This window comes from Pelmatolapia mariae, linkage group LG14 (assembly GCF_036321145.2).
Source record: "Pelmatolapia mariae isolate MD_Pm_ZW linkage group LG14, Pm_UMD_F_2, whole genome shotgun sequence".
Classification (NCBI taxonomy): domain Eukaryota; kingdom Metazoa; phylum Chordata; class Actinopteri; order Cichliformes; family Cichlidae; genus Pelmatolapia; species Pelmatolapia mariae.
This window is the reverse complement of record NC_086239.1, coordinates 37,693,628-37,709,389: the sequence shown is the minus strand read 5'-3', so window position 1 is coordinate 37,709,389 and position 15,762 is coordinate 37,693,628. Positions and strand designations below refer to the sequence as shown.

The 15,762-nt window shown below is 40.5% G+C and overlaps 1 protein-coding gene across 3 annotated transcripts in view; it reads left to right on the top strand.

Moving 5' to 3' along the window:
- si:cabz01090165.1 (uncharacterized protein LOC100333421 homolog) overlaps positions 1-15,762 on the top strand; it is a 400,716-nt gene that overhangs the window by 85,693 nt on the left and 299,261 nt on the right. The gene's annotated exons all lie outside the window — the stretch shown is intronic.

Below are 15,762 nucleotides of genomic sequence, written 5' to 3'. Positions count from 1 at the left end.
AACTGGAAGAGAAAGAAAAGACATGTCAGCATTTACTGAGGAGATGAGTGTTTGAGAGTAATGCAAAAGAAGCATTTTGAGATCACATGTGGCAGCTACTCATTAGATGGACTTTATAGCAAACATTTTCACCAAAAAAAAAAAAAAAAACCCCAATCCAAATGCTTGCACACCCACGCACATATAATGTCATCCATTGAAAGGCCAGTATGAGCGACCATGCACCATCAGGTCAGAGTGGACAATATCTACAAGTAGGGCAGACTGCAGGAATGAGATAACCCTCGATCTGATCATAGTGGCTTCTATGTGAAACTGCATCCATTCTGAGTCATCTGCTGTGGGACCCAATCAAACCACAGATACGGCGCATAAAGGATTTCCTTTGCAAACAACTGATGCAGCTTTAATAAGAAAGCTAATTAATGAAGCTGTAATCTGTCATTTAAGGGCTGTTTAAGCAGCTGAGCCACTTGATTATGCTTCATCACCGATCTGATGGTAAATTTTCCCATAAAGGAAACTCATCAAGATTGGAATATAAATATTTTTAAGCATTTTTTAAGTAAGGGTTAATTTGCTTAAGCATAAGTGGATGTTTGTTTATCAAATGGTCATAAATAACAGAAAATGTTATGTAAAGTAACACAGACTTATTACCATAACACAATTGTCAAAATTATTGGTGTGCAATGAATTTGCAGTTTTGTTGTCTTTGAAATGGTTTGTGTGAAGATGGAGGTCGGGCTGCAGCCAGTTGCCATCTTCAAAGGGGCTTTGGTGCAAGTCAGCGATTAAATGGCAGTGCAGAGCCATCAGTCTAATATCAGTTTATGACTGAAAGGAGTGGCGCTGGCAATAACATGCAAACTGTTCGTGATTATACATGATTCACTACGATACATTGTTGAAACTCACAGATTTGTTGCATAAACAGTCCTGCTCATATATTTGAAACAGAAATCCATGTTAATTGCCTCTTGGGGATAAATTAAATTTTCTTTTTCTGATTCTGATTCTGATCAACAAATTGTGAAGGGCAATTTAAGTGCAAAAGATAACCAATGACGTTGCTGTGTGATTTTTACTCTAATGGCACTGAAATGATTTTATAGCTCAGAGACATTTTATAGGCTAATTGAATTATATTCAGGTCATGTACGTGTCCCCCCCACACATTATATTCTTATCTCTTCTCTATTGTTTTGCAGTTAAACAGAAAAGTCCAACACATCAGGGTAGTTTTTTTTAATTTTACATTTGTTATCAGTTCAAATGCAGGCTCCAGATTTGTTGAGGAATTCTGGAAAATTCAGATTTAATGAGAATATCAGCACAGCGTGATGCTTCTGCATGTTTAGATGATACATTTACACACCAGCTCAGGCATGTCAGACACATCTGTGTACATATGGCCCTGCTGTTGTGCATACGATTGATGTGATTATGAGCTACTGCCCCTGCTGCCTTGGAACATGTAGGGCTAAATTTGACAACTATGTGAACTCCACATGGAAGCTATTTGAAATATCTGAGTCAGACTCGAGGACCACTGCAGATTTTAAAGGCCTGGTCAAACTTTGATTCATTGTGATGAACATCAGCATGAACTATTTAGAGTGCTATTAATAATCCATCTTTAATTTGTCTTTAAAGGAAAGAGAAAGCTTTCTCCATCTCCATGTTGAAATGTAATCAATTAGACAAACATGAAATTGAAGTACTCTCCAACATATTTCTACTCTGCAGGGCCAGTAATATGATTTCATGAATGCAATACTCATAAATCTGCAGTCAAACTACCGTTTGTGTTCTCCTGTCCACATAACAGGAAACAGTTTTGGCTGTGTTGTTGTTGCAGTAAATTCAGAAATGCTCCACAGTCAAATAATCAGATTGTTAATTTACTTTTTTTAACTTTAAACTTCTTTAAAAATGATTTTTAACCATCAGCTGCCTGATCCACGATGAAGTTTAGACTTTAAACTTCTACGTGTATGATTGCTGCAGATTTATCATCCTGGGTCTTAGATGACAACAAACATGCACCTCCAATAAACAGCCCGAACTTAAACACAGCTATTTTACCTTTAAATAAAAAGACTGAGGGAGGTGATTAATCATCTCTTTATTGCTGAGTTTTAAAGTTTACCTTCCCCTCTGCTCTTTTCAACTCTAATAAAATCTGCTTTTTATATCAGCCGTGCAAAAGTGTCTTCCATGCATTTTACTTTGTTTTACTCTATGCATCCCCCTATAGTACTTGACTGTGTGTAGTCTATAGTGCCTATATACTGAGCACTGTGTATGGGTGTTTCTGCATGGAAAGTCAGTCTATTACTGTGCAAGTATGAAGGCTAAAGTTAATAAATATTCTTATATGTGCTAATGCATCCATATATTGTGACAAAGTCTCTGAAGACATGCATTTCTTTATTGTTGCAACAGCATACGGACACGATGTAAAGTATGAGCATTCTGGTCATGTTCGCATGAAAAATTGGAGACTGCAGTCTTAGTTATCCGTGTCACAGATGCACTGTGTTAGAAGGCTCTCTCTGGTGCAGCGGCTGTAGGTCATTGTTTTGGGAGGTCAGCTTTTTTCAGCATTGTTAGGAAGAACAATGTGCCTTCTTCAACCATACAGAGGCCCACAGAGATGTGTGTCATCAAGAAGGTTGGTACACACTCCTTCCCGTCCCTGATGATCAAGTCTCTGTGTTTACGGAGTGGTTGTTCACTGGGCACCATCTCACCACATTTTGCACCTCCACTCTGTAGACCGATTCATCATTGATTGAAGAGAAACTGGTGCCAAACCGTGATGATGCTTTGACAAGAAACTGAGGATCCAGTTACATATACTGGTGAGCTGAAATCCAACTGGTGCAGTCTGTGGGTGAGCAGTATTAAAGGCAGAGCTAGTGTCTACAAATAGCATCCTAACATATGTGACCCGTTCCTCTTGATGAGTCAGGGCTGTATGGAGAGAGGGATGGTATCCTCTGATGTGATCCCAGAGAGGTAAGGATATTGGCCTCAATGTGGGAGAGGACCAGTCTTTCAGTTTCAGTGTCAATAATCATCCATGTTGCTGATGTTTGCTTTCTCTGGCACTGGAGCATCGATGGCTGACTTGAGGCATGCATGGACCGTTTCCACAGATAGGAATAAGTTAAAGATACTTGTAAACAAATCAGCACGGATTTTAGTCCTGGAACTCCATCTGGTCCAGCAGTTTTCCCTGGCCTTGCAGAATTTAGTGTGGGTAGGGATGGGTATTGATAAGATTTTCACGATTCCGATTCCATTTTCGATTCTGTATAACAATTCGATTCTTTATCGATTCCTTTTTTTTTTTTTTTAAAGGAGAACACACAGGTCGATTAGCTTAGAACTTTGTTTTATATCTTCTCTTTGAACAAGATAGAAATTTAGGAGTAACATGGTCTTACAAACCCAACAGTGAGATCTTAAGAGATCCAGCCTATGGCTCTTCAATGGGGTGTCACAGGGTCCCTGGGGAAAAAATTGTAAATGTAAAATAAAATAAATATTCTTCTGTAGCAATAACAAAGTATAACATAAATTATTCTGTAGCAATTACACAAGAATATCCAGTAATCTCCCTGCCTACAATTAAACACATTCACTTACCGAAAATCGGGGGCGTCTGGTCTGGCAAATGGGTGCAAGCCTTTGACCACAAACTTAGTCACTGCTCGGTGACATTCTGGCCTGAAAGGAGACGCTACCGGTAGACTGCAGCGAAAACTGCCAGCATCTGAGCCAGCCAGACTCTGTCTCTCTCATCATGGTCACCTAAATGCACAGTAATGGCAGGTTTTGTAATAAGGCAGATCGCGCTAACATAATATGCACTGTTAGTTGATTATTTACCTGCCGCATTAACGGGAGAGGACGTGCAAACGTTACCGCTGCTGCTGGGTTGAGATTCACGAGTCCGGAGCGGAATTAAAAACACGACATTCATTTAAGGTCATCGCGTGTTTTGTGAGCAATGCTTTTGCATATTCGTAGTGTTTCCTCCCTTAAATGAAATATCTACTTTGCAAGTATTGCAAGTTGCCCTGTTGTCATCTGTTCTCGTAAAATATAACCAAACTTTTTAGCGTTTGAGCCGCCATGTTTCCTGCCAGGTAAATGATGCTCCGCAACGTGGTGACGTCATTCGGGGCGACTGGAATCGATAAGGGAATCGTTTGCAAAAATGGCAAACAATTCCAAGGAATTGAAACAGTGGGAACCGGTTCTCAACAAGAACCAGTTTTCGATACCCATCCCTAGGTGTGGGAGACTCGGCATGCTCTGTGGTTGTTATCTTCATAAGTGGAGTGTGGTTACTGGAGTAAAAGTGGGCAACAAAAGTGCTGACTTTTTTGGCCAACGTGTTGTGCCTTTGTGGTCAGTTAATGGCTGTGATGCTTTTCCACATGCCCCTGGTATCATTGCTGTTAAAGTGATCCTCCACACACTTTCTGTAGATATCTCTGAACTTTTTTTTATACCTCTTTTTCTTTTACTTGACCTGGTAACACTGAAGGCTGTGGGGATCTCAGAGTTATGCTTTGTGAAGGGATTTCACCTCTTTGTTCATCCATGTTTCGGTATTTGGGATGGATTTTATCTTTTTGTCCATGATTATTCAGATAGTAAGAAGAACAGTGGATGTATATTCCTCCAGTTCTATCTGTGTGCTCTGTGCAGCTTGCTGAGCAAACAGTTCCCATTGTGTTTGGTCAAAACAGTCCTGGAGTTGTTGTTTCTGCACAGCTCTGTGTGCGGCCATCAGAAACAATGAAAGATGGTCAGAGTTGCACGAGTTGGAGTAGGGAGGGCTTGTAGGAGTCGTTAACATTGCTGTATGGTTTATTCCAGCTGTTTGTTCCCTTGGTAGTGCACTGCACATGTTGGTCTGTCAACAGTATTTCCTGTTTCTGTCAGGATACTCTTAAAGTTAAAGGAAATGATGTTCGCAAATTTCACCATATTTTAGTAATTCCATGTGTCTGTATAAACAATTCATGCTTTTGTACTGTAACAGAATTAAAAGCACAGATAAAGAACAAATGAAGAAAACATAAGAAAGTGCTTAAGTGCTGCGTCTGGACACACCACCGCATTGATAAAACCACAGATATCAAATTATTTCTGCTTAATAGTTGAACATCCTCCAAATGTTGTGATTTGGTGATTTCTGCCAGAGAAACGCACATGATCAACACAAAAGATAACAGTGAGCTTCTCAACTCACTTTGTTTGTTTTGGAGAATGCCCTGAATACCAGAAATATGATAATAATTGAAGATTAATACATTTTTTCTCTATTTTGATCCCAGAATCTGTGTTTGATGGGTGGGGGAGCTTTTCACACACTACCCTACAGTAGTGGTGATGCTGGAGGCAGTGGAGGATTTATGTAGAAAAGCACAAGTTTATGTAAAAATTGTAGCTACGTAAGAAAATTACTTTGCAGGAATCTTGTTGTCTTTTTATATGAGCTCTGCCATAATGTTTTGTGCATTTTTTATGCTACTAGGTTTTAAACTTGCACATCAGTGACATTAACATTTCACAGTTAATGATCTCTTGTGGTTGATATGTAAGCAAAGAAGCAAACAGTAACTGAAAAACAAGCCCTGATGCAAACGCAAGAGTGAAACCATTTGGACTTAAACATCTTTATTAAAGAGGGAGCAGTGGAGAAAGAGAAACGATTAATTCACTGTTAGCTTGCTTAGTGGGACTACAGGGAGGGAGTTAAACAGATGGATCATATGATGCTTCATTGCCCCAATATGTGAGTGCTGTATTTAGCTACGGTGCCCTGGAGAAGTTTATTTATTCATGGAGGCCTTTATGGAAGAATCTTATAGATACTGAAAGGAATCTGTTACTATTTTAAACAGATATGAGTTTTGACATGACTGGGATTATGGAAGTTGATCAGTATTATTTTTGTTTTTTAAAAGAAGAAATGATAAGTAAAAGATGACATTGTAGTCCAACACCAGGCTGGTTATACAGGAGGAATCTGAGGCCACCGGGTTGTTGAACATAGACATATGTTGACGTGATTAACTTCAAATGTGCACTCACTTACAGTTCAGAAGTCCTTTGTTATGCCTATCATGGTGGAACAATTACAAACAAGGAGAGAACCCAAAAGACTGGCGACAACTGAACCTGATACCAAACAAGCAACCAGACCAGCTTGATCCAGTTCCATGCAGACTCACGCAGGCTTTCTTTGAGGTCCATGAGCACGTGGACAGAGCACAGTACTTTCTCATAGTATATATGCTGTTTTTGCATAAACGCAAAAGAAAAATGAATGAAAGCTGGTGTCCATGGATTTTAAGGTTTCTGTGCGTTACTTTATGGCATTAAAAGGTTAGTATGGTATTAATGTTTTTAATTGGAACAGTCAAGTTTTCTCTTAGACTTTTCCCCTAGAGCTGCAAAACATCAGCAGACCAGATTTTCAACTGAAGTGTTATTTTCCCCAAAAAAACTCAAAAGAAAACTTCAAACCTTAAATATTCTTCATCCATAAGATTTCTGATTGAGTTCCAGTAAGACAGTCCCAGCACTGTTCTCTTGAATGAATTCCAATAGATTTAACTCCTTTAAGTTTGTTGTGTGGTCTTTGAAGTCTGTTCAAACCGAAACCAATCCCCGTGTGCAGCACGCACGCCTGTCTTCAGACACACGTGCGGCAGATGGTGTGTTCACATCTCTGGAGAAGTGAAGGGTTTTTCTTTTTTCTTCTATATTTATTTTTTTCACCCAAAGTTATGTTTTATGTTTAAAGACTTTAACAAAACATTGAACCAATCAGTGAGTTGACTGTGGATCAGCAACACCTTGGACTGAATTTAAGATTTCTTTTCACAGATGGTCCAAAAACAGAGAATTATCACCTTGTGGTCATACGCCAACCAGTCAAGTTACAGTTCACACCCATGTCTGTTCAGACTCATCAGGTGAAGACAAACATGTGAATAAAAGATCCTATTAATCGGCTTAGTAACCAACCAAATGTGAAATACTGTCACATTCTCCTCTTCTGTTTACATCACAGTGAACTTGACCTTTGGCCCATTGTGTTTTTTGAAATCTGATTTTATCCTTTTATCAAGTGAACAATAACTTCTTCAGGTTAATACAAAAATAACTTCTGCCACTAAACAGTCGCTTTTGTAAAACTCTTGCTGAAACAGGATTGCTTGACTTCCTCTACCCCTTTTTTAAGGAGACGGGGGACCTGAAGCCCCTTCTCTTTAATCCACTTTGTGAGATAAAAATAGAAAATGATTACAGATAATCTGGACTTCCTGGTTTGTTGTCTTAATCAGTGCCTTTGGGGGCCCTTTTTTGTTTCTTCTTTTAGTTTTTTTAATGAATTTTGTTTCCTTTTGCATGAATTTTTGACACATCCAGTTATGCAATGGCACTAATCATTTGCATAATGTGGAAGCATAACATGTTGAGTAAGGTGGTTGTTGTGAATGATGGTGAAGTGCGAGCGTGCATCTTAAACAGAGAGTTAAGGGTGACCTTTGTGAGACATCACAGGTCAAAGGCAATAATTCAAAATCATTGTTTCATAGAGCAACAAAATAGTCCCTGCCCTCCGACAGGGTCAGTTTAAAATTGTTTCCAAAAAACAAAAAAATTCCACCTTTGCTGGTCCCTTTGTTCCCAGAGACAGTGGGCCAGGCTGCAGAGCCCAGCATTGACAGGCTCTTCAGCTGGACTTTGACACCAATTATCCTGCCACACTAGCAATACAAACTCACACAATGTCTGTTGACTATTCTGTCACACCACCTCTGGAGTCTTTCTCGCTTCTACCACCCTTATTACGTCTCTCCGCCTGCCTTTCTTTGGCCCTCATCATTCTGTCTTTGCAGCTGTCAGACCATTGTGAAATACCACCACCACCCCAAGAGGTTCACAGTATTTTCCTTTGTGTCATCATATCTGTGTTCACATGAAAAAGGCCTGAATGTGATAAATGTATATTTCCAAGGCCAGTTTCAGATCCCCAACAGTGCTGTGTTAAAAACATACGAGGGTTGTGTATTTGTGGAGTACTATGAAGGTGATTCTCTTGTTACTGAGCTGTATTGACTTAGTCATTTATGCTATAAACCTAACCTGCTCTAGATTATACAGCGCAAGATCCATATGATGCAATGAAGGTCTAAAGTTTTTCAGCAGTGTCTGTAATTTGTTAAATACTGCCAACACTGCTCCTTTAAATGGACGTCCAAAGGGAATCCCTGGTTTAACTTAACGAGTTGATAACCAGCTTTGTGTGACTACTTATCCTGCTGATGTTACGGGAAGTGAATCCAGATAACAGAAAGATACACTGGGTATGTTGAAGTTTGTAGTACAAGGTCCAGGTTCAATTAAATTTTCTTTATCGGGGCACCAAATCACAACCATAGATTGCTTCAAGGCACTTTATATTGTGAGGTAAAGACTCTACAGTTATACCAAAAAACTGAGAAAATTCAACAATCATATGACGCCCTATGAGCAAGCACTTTGGCGACAATGGGAAGGAAAAACTCCCTTTTAACAGGAAGAAACCTCCAGCAGAACCAGGCTCAGGGAGGGGCGGGGCCATCTGCTGCGACCGGTTGTTGAACCACATTTCTTTGTCCTCGGTGCATCATGGGAATCCCCCGGCAGCCTACAGCTATTGCAGCATAACTAAGGGAGGATTCAGGGTCACCTGGTCCAGCCCTAACTATATGCTTTTTTTTTTTTTTTTTTTTCTTTTTAAACCTGTCCCGTTTGGTTCTTTTGCCATCAGAATTATTGTCTAAAGGCGAAGAAAGATGCCCAACGGATTTACTTTACCAAATGGACCATCCCAGCCTTGCCGTAATGGTCCATTTGATTTACCTTTTATTGTTTATTTTATTTATTTATTTATTTATTTTTACTTGCTAGATACGGGACAGGGGAAAAGAAAAGGGAGAAAGAAAGAGGGGGGAAAAAACAAAACAAACAAAAAAAAAAAAAACAGCGGAGAAGAGGGACGGGGATAAAGGGCAAAAAACAAAAACCAACAAAATAAGCAGACAAAAAATACATATATCGATCACCTGGATCACCTGTTGAGACAGAAAAAAGAAAACAAGCAGAAGAAAACGAGAGTAATAGAATAAACAACATCACAATGATATATGGGAATATAACACTACATACTTAATATTAAACATTATTGTGCAGCACGTAAGATCGACAGCGCACAGTGTGCTTTGAGGTAGGAGCCAAAAAGGGTGTAGTTTGTGTGTGTGATCACCTGTGTGTACACCTGTGAGCATGAGCGCGCTTGTATTTAAAAGGTTCCTTAATGTAATGATCTGCTAGAGGGTGTGGGGGGCCACAGTCCCATCCTCCAGGGCATGAAGCAGGTATGGAGGAGATCAAAACTCCAGACATCCAGAGGCCCCCAGAACACAAGAGACCAAGGAAGACCAACAGAGGGGCAGCCGCGCCACTGTCCCAGAAAGAGCTGAGGAGAGTCCCAGATGAGGGATCACTCAGCAGCCGCGGAGCAGAAGCCAGGGGGGGTTGCAGTGACGTGCCCGTGAGCTCCGCCGGCAGCCAGCTGTGCCTGAGTGACCGAGCCCCAGGCCGAGAGGCCGAGGGCACCCCACCCCCGAAGTGGCCCGAGCGAGCCCCAGGTTCCAGGCCCTAACTATATGCTTTAGCAAAAAGGAAAGTTTGAAGCCTAATCTTAAAAGTAGAGATAGTGTCTGTCTCCCGAATCCAAACTGGAAGCTGGTTCCACAGAAGAGGGGCCTGAAAACTGAAGGCTCTGCCTCCCATTCTACTTTTAAATACTCTAGGAACAACAAGTAAGCCTGCAGTGTGAGAGCGAAGTGCTCTAATAGGGTGATATGGCACTACAAGGTCATTAAGATAAGATGGGGCCTGATTATTTAAGACCTTGTATGTGAGGAGCAGGATTTTGAATTCTGGATTTAACAGGGAGCCAATGAAGGGAAGCCAAAACAGGAGAAATCTGCTCTCTCTTCCTAGTCCCTGTCAGTACTCTTGCTGCAGCATTTTGGATTAACTGAAGACTTTTCAGCGAGTTTTTAGGACATCCTGATAATAATGAATTACAGTAGTCCAGCCTGGAAGTAATAAATGCATGAACTAGTTTTTCAGCGTCACTCTGAGACAGGATATTTCTAACTTTAGAGATGTTGCACAAATGGAAGAAAGCCGTCTTACATATTTGTTTAATATGTGCGTTGAAGGACATGTCTTGGTCAAAAATGACTCCAAGGTTCCTCACAGTGTTACTGGAGGCCAAGGTAATGCCATCCAGAGTCAGAATCTGGTTAGATACCAAATTTCTAAGAATTTTAGGGCCGAGGAAGCTCAGTTTTATTTGAATTTAGAAGCAGAAAATTTGATGTAATCCAGGTCTCTGTATCTTTAAGACATTCCTGCAGTTTAACTAATTAGTGTGTTTAGAATAAGTGATGTGACAATAAAAACAAATGAAGTAGGAGGTTCTGGGGATTTGTGCCACAGAAACTGTGATTTTCTTTTACATTTCTGTAATGTATCATAGAAGAGAGACTATGTAGGCAAATTGCCTCAGCAAGCCTGCTCCTCCTTTTCCTTCATGTCATACAAGCGCTTTTACATTTAAACACCTTGACACTTCATGGTAATGCAAAGATAATACATCTGGCAGGTATCCAGAACTGACAGAACCACTGTCATTTCTCTGTTTAACCTCTGATATACATTATAAGCATTTTATTGGTGCCTTAGCCTCACACTGTGTGCACCTTCCTGTGTGTGCACCAACATGGAAAGCAGTGACCTTGATATCCTCCCATCGTCCTCCCATCATCATTTTACTCCATTTTCTGGTTTGAACCTTAAAAGGGAATGACAGAGTCACTAAAGATGGGACGGAGGACGTGAAGTTCCCCCAAACAACATTGCACTGTCCCGTTAACAAGCAGCAAACTTTGTGATTTCCTGGTAGCAGTATATCTTGGTTATACGATTGAAAAAAGAAATTCAAAAATATTAAGTGTGTGCGTTAAACTGTCTGTCACATTTACAATGTTCCAATGCTTCACTTCACAATCACCAACAACTTGGAGAATATTGTGCTTCTGGCTTTTCATCTTAGATCTCATCATGTCAATCTCAAGGCAGAATCTCCTGATTTGTTGCTTTTTGAATTGAGTGTATGTGTGAGATTCACAGTGTTGCTAGGTTTATGTTTCACATTATCAGGAAATAATTACTCCTCAAAAGCAAAGTAGATACTCAGTGGAGGCAGGAGAAGTGGCATGAACTGGAAGGGAGTTACTCACTAATTAATTCTGACTGTTGCCTTTTCTTTGATTCCATTAAGGTAACGGCAGCGCTGCATTTAGTCTTTTGACTGTGTCTCCAGTGCCACTGATCTTCCTGATTATTCTGTTGTAGACTAGAAACTACACCATTAACGTCAAACCATAATGGCTCACCGAACATTAGGATGATAAGTCAATGTTAGTGTGTGTTTGTGTGTGTGTGTGTGTGTATCAGTAACTCAGCGCTAGATTCTATCGTGTTTGCATTTTTATCACATTTCTCCTCCAATAGGCAATAAACCACACTGTGCCTGTGTGTGAGTAAATGTGAGGAAAGTTTATGAAGAATTTTGGACAAATGTTCTTGTGAACGGCCAAACAATAACATATAATAACACATGCCTCCCTACCTAAATAACAACTGTCACATGTAAATGTGTGATTGATATATATAATTCTTTATGAACTATAATGGAGTATTTTGTACTAGCATTTCAACAAGGGTCTAAAGAGCGGCTCTTTAAGACCACAGACATCGGTCTAGCAATGAAGCTGTTGTGTCAGAGGTACACACAAGTGTCTTGCTTTTTAGCGTCTGTGCTTTAGTAACAGGATGAGGCTCTTACCCCCCAAAATTACAAATTAACACTTTAAATCTGAAGCCACAGGATTTAGATTTAATGGAAGTTTTAATGTTGTTGAGAATCAGATTTTAACCAAAATAGTTTTAATGCCTAAAACTAACCAAGCACTGAGTGACAGTGAAAAATAAATTGAAACAAATTGGCTGGTCTCAAAGTTGGACATGAGCCACGGCCTGCTGGCTGACAAACTGATGGAGCTCACCACCTTCCTCCTAATGCACATTTTTATCCTCATAATGTAAATCTCCACGTTATCTTTAGCTACACAGAGAACAGGAATTTGGAAATTCACCCAGAGACGTTATAAGGATGCAGTTCTCCAGACATACAGCAGTGCACGGCCCAGTGGTGATGATGCTGTTTGAGGGTAGAGTGCTGGATGGCTGAGAAGTTGACCTGAACAGGAAAGAAGACAGCTGGAGTTCATAGTGAAGAGGAAGAGGCACAACACTTCATCAAAATCAAAAAAGGGCACATGAGAAGCACAAACAAACGTTTTCATTGGTTTAACACTAAACTAACAACAGCACGAACAAGAGTAGCGCACAGTAGCGCACCACACATTGTTGTCCCCAACTGAGAGTACACAGCAGCAGCATGGCTCTTTGGACTGTCTTCCTTTAAAAGGCTCTTAGGATCAGAGCACAAATGCCAAAGATTGAAACATTGACCATGGTGTGGACATAAAGGAGACATTACCAGATAAAAGATAGCAGTCTTCATTTTTCACAAGACAGGAGAAAAATGTATAAACAGTCTATTTCTGTTCATATCTCTGTAATTTATGTTATGAACCTTCAGAGTTCTAAGGGTCGCTTTTCATGTTTGTGCTTCATTTTATTTTACAATTTTCCTTTGTGGAAAAGATTTTAATGTCACAATTAGGAGTGCTATGAAAATAGATTTTAATGTGACTGATTTCGCATCCTCACAGAAGTACAATTCAGAGCATCAAATACAGTGTTTAGCAAACACATCTTCTAATGGTCGTCCCCACTGCCTGAGAGGAACGGCACACAGAACCAGTAATTGAGCTCTGCATGTAATTAAATAAAATCTGCTCTCTCTGGTTCAAAGTTATTTCCACAATTCATAAAAAAAATACATTAAAATGGTGGTTACACTAAATCTATTAGTGATTATAGTAATTGTAACCATCAGTCTGTGTTATTAGAGGTGAGCTTTTTGCCTTGAGTGAGCGCCCATTATCCATTTCATATCCCTCTGTGCCCACCCATGGCTTTCACTTTGCACACTCGCACGTACACCCCCACACAGTTAAACTGGGATGTGCGCTGTATTCTTTTGTGCACAGTTTGGAGCTTGCTTTGCAGACACACACACTCAGAACCTGCTCTGTGTTGCTTTCAGACACCGCCTGCTTAATTCAGCCTCGCTTCTTCCTTGGAACACACACACACGCGCACAGGCACAGGCGCATTCCTGCATACAGATAGCGATCTTGCCTCCGGAAGTTGCTGTGAGTTCTATAGCAGGATCAGCTCTTGTTAGCGTAACATCAGGTACAACGAGGATCCCAGCATCAGCCTTAATTGCATTCCTCTGGGCTCAACTCGCCTCCCCTGGAGAGTCAACAATCTTTTTTGTGTCTTTGATCTTCACGAGACTTATTAACTGCCATGGCAACCGCAGGGGCTTCTGGGACAGCCGTACCATTGGGCCGTTTATTATTGGACAGAATTAAAGGGGCTGGCCCGGCACTTACTGTTGCTGTGGGGAGGTTTCGGATTAAGAGGGATTGTGCATCACAATGGTTACTGTGCTGTTTCAAAATATTATCTCTGAGCTAATTGTAATGAGTCCAGTTATTTTACCCCTGCAGAAACAATAGCTGTGTGGAAACGATTTGGTCGCAGTCTTTTGAATATGAATAAATATTGACTCATGCTGTTGAGGGAGTTTCAAAGTTTTATAACTATGATAAGATCCACTCCATATAAGCTTTATTTAGGTTATTTATTTATTTGTATTCATTTTACTAGGAGTTTCTTTTTCAAAGAGGGTTCAGATATGCCCTTAGCAAATGTTTTGTAGGCCAGATGTGGCCTGAAGGTCACGAAGCAGGCTTGACTTGGGCTATGTCAAATATTCTGTGGATCAGTCACAACATGCCTGACATCTAGCTTATATAAGCTGAGTTGAAGCGCCCATGCTCACCATGAGTCAACGCCATCAGTCAAGCTGCCAACATGTGTGTCCCAAAAAAAACTGCGTTGTACAGTACACTTCAATGTTATCTGCGAATGAAAAATGTACTTTTTCTTCAGAATTAACAATCCTCATGAATCCTCATGTGAGAGGTATAGATGAAGTTACTTTAAGTCTAGAATTTAATGTTTTGGTAACGATAGGCTTTAGTTTAACTCGGGCCTTCAGGTCCAGCTGTGGGAAAAAATAGAGAGAAAATGGGGAATAATTATAGCTAATGATCAACTGTTTCCACCCTGTCTTATCATTGTCAATTAACCGAGTGTTAGACTGTTGGTTAGAGAAAAAAAACTATTTAAAAACACTGCATAGACACATTTTTGTAATCTTCTTGCATGTAAAAGCCTCAGTGATCTCAATTATCAATTTCATTACTCTGTTATGTAATAGTTGCAGTTATCTGTCCTGAACACTGGAAAACACGACCTAAAAATCACTGAGAGACTCTACTGTTGTTTCACCGAAGGCCAAAAATCATTTTGTCTGTTGGGAACAAAGAGAGAAGAAATACAGAACCAGTGTGGTCTGCATAGATACACAACTCAAGAACATTTTAATGCGGAAACATTTGTACCTATTATTCTCAATCAGTGCCTTTTTTGCGACCTTGACTCTGATCTTCCCTTTGCCCTTGCCCAGAGCATGAAGACAAAGAACTCTAAGACTAAAGTGTTATATTCACAGCTAAAAATGCGATTGTTCACAGATCATTAGTAGGACAAGAGGGTACTCAAACATAATCATCACTAATGAGTGAAATTTCTAGGTTCGTATTAATTATGTGTGTGTGTGTGTTCTTCTAGCTTAGATCCTCTACCAGAGGCCTGGGAGTTTGAGGGTTCTGTGAAAAGCTGAAAGCTGTTCCTAGGACTGCACTCTTCTGGAGTGTTATGTTGAAATCTGCTGGAGCCCCTGTTCCAGTGTCGGGGTCACAGCTCCTAAGGCTCCTGTTTCCTCTGAGATCACTGCTCCAGTTGTTCCTTCAGCCTCTGATGCTTCTCTGTTTTCTTGTGCTTCTTCCTGATGTTGCTGTCTGCTGGGTTTGCCACATTTAACACAAACTTGTTGCCCTCTGCTATATCTGGTTGGTTGGCCAGCAGCTGTTTGTCTGTCTGGAGTTTGAAGCCCCAGAGGACTTTAGCCCTGCCGTTCTCAACCCTCTTTGGTTTTGTCTCCCATCGGGACTTTGGGACTTCACAGATGTTCCTTGAGACTATTCAGGCCACTCAATTGTGCTTTTTAGTGTGCACGGTCCCAGTTTGCATCTAAAATCCTGCTATTATGTGTTGGACACCCTTGAGCAGTCTGCAGCATGAGTCCTGGTGACCGCAGTAGACTGCTGCCTCTATGGATCTGATCCTTAGGGTCTGTTCTTGTGCTGCCATTATCAGTGCTCCTGTGTTGTACTTAGAAAGGCCTTTTCTAGCCCCTGGAAGGATTTCTTGATGTCTGGCAGGTACATCCCATCCAGGGGCTTGGTCTTGGCCTTGATAGTTCCTTTTCCTGTTTCT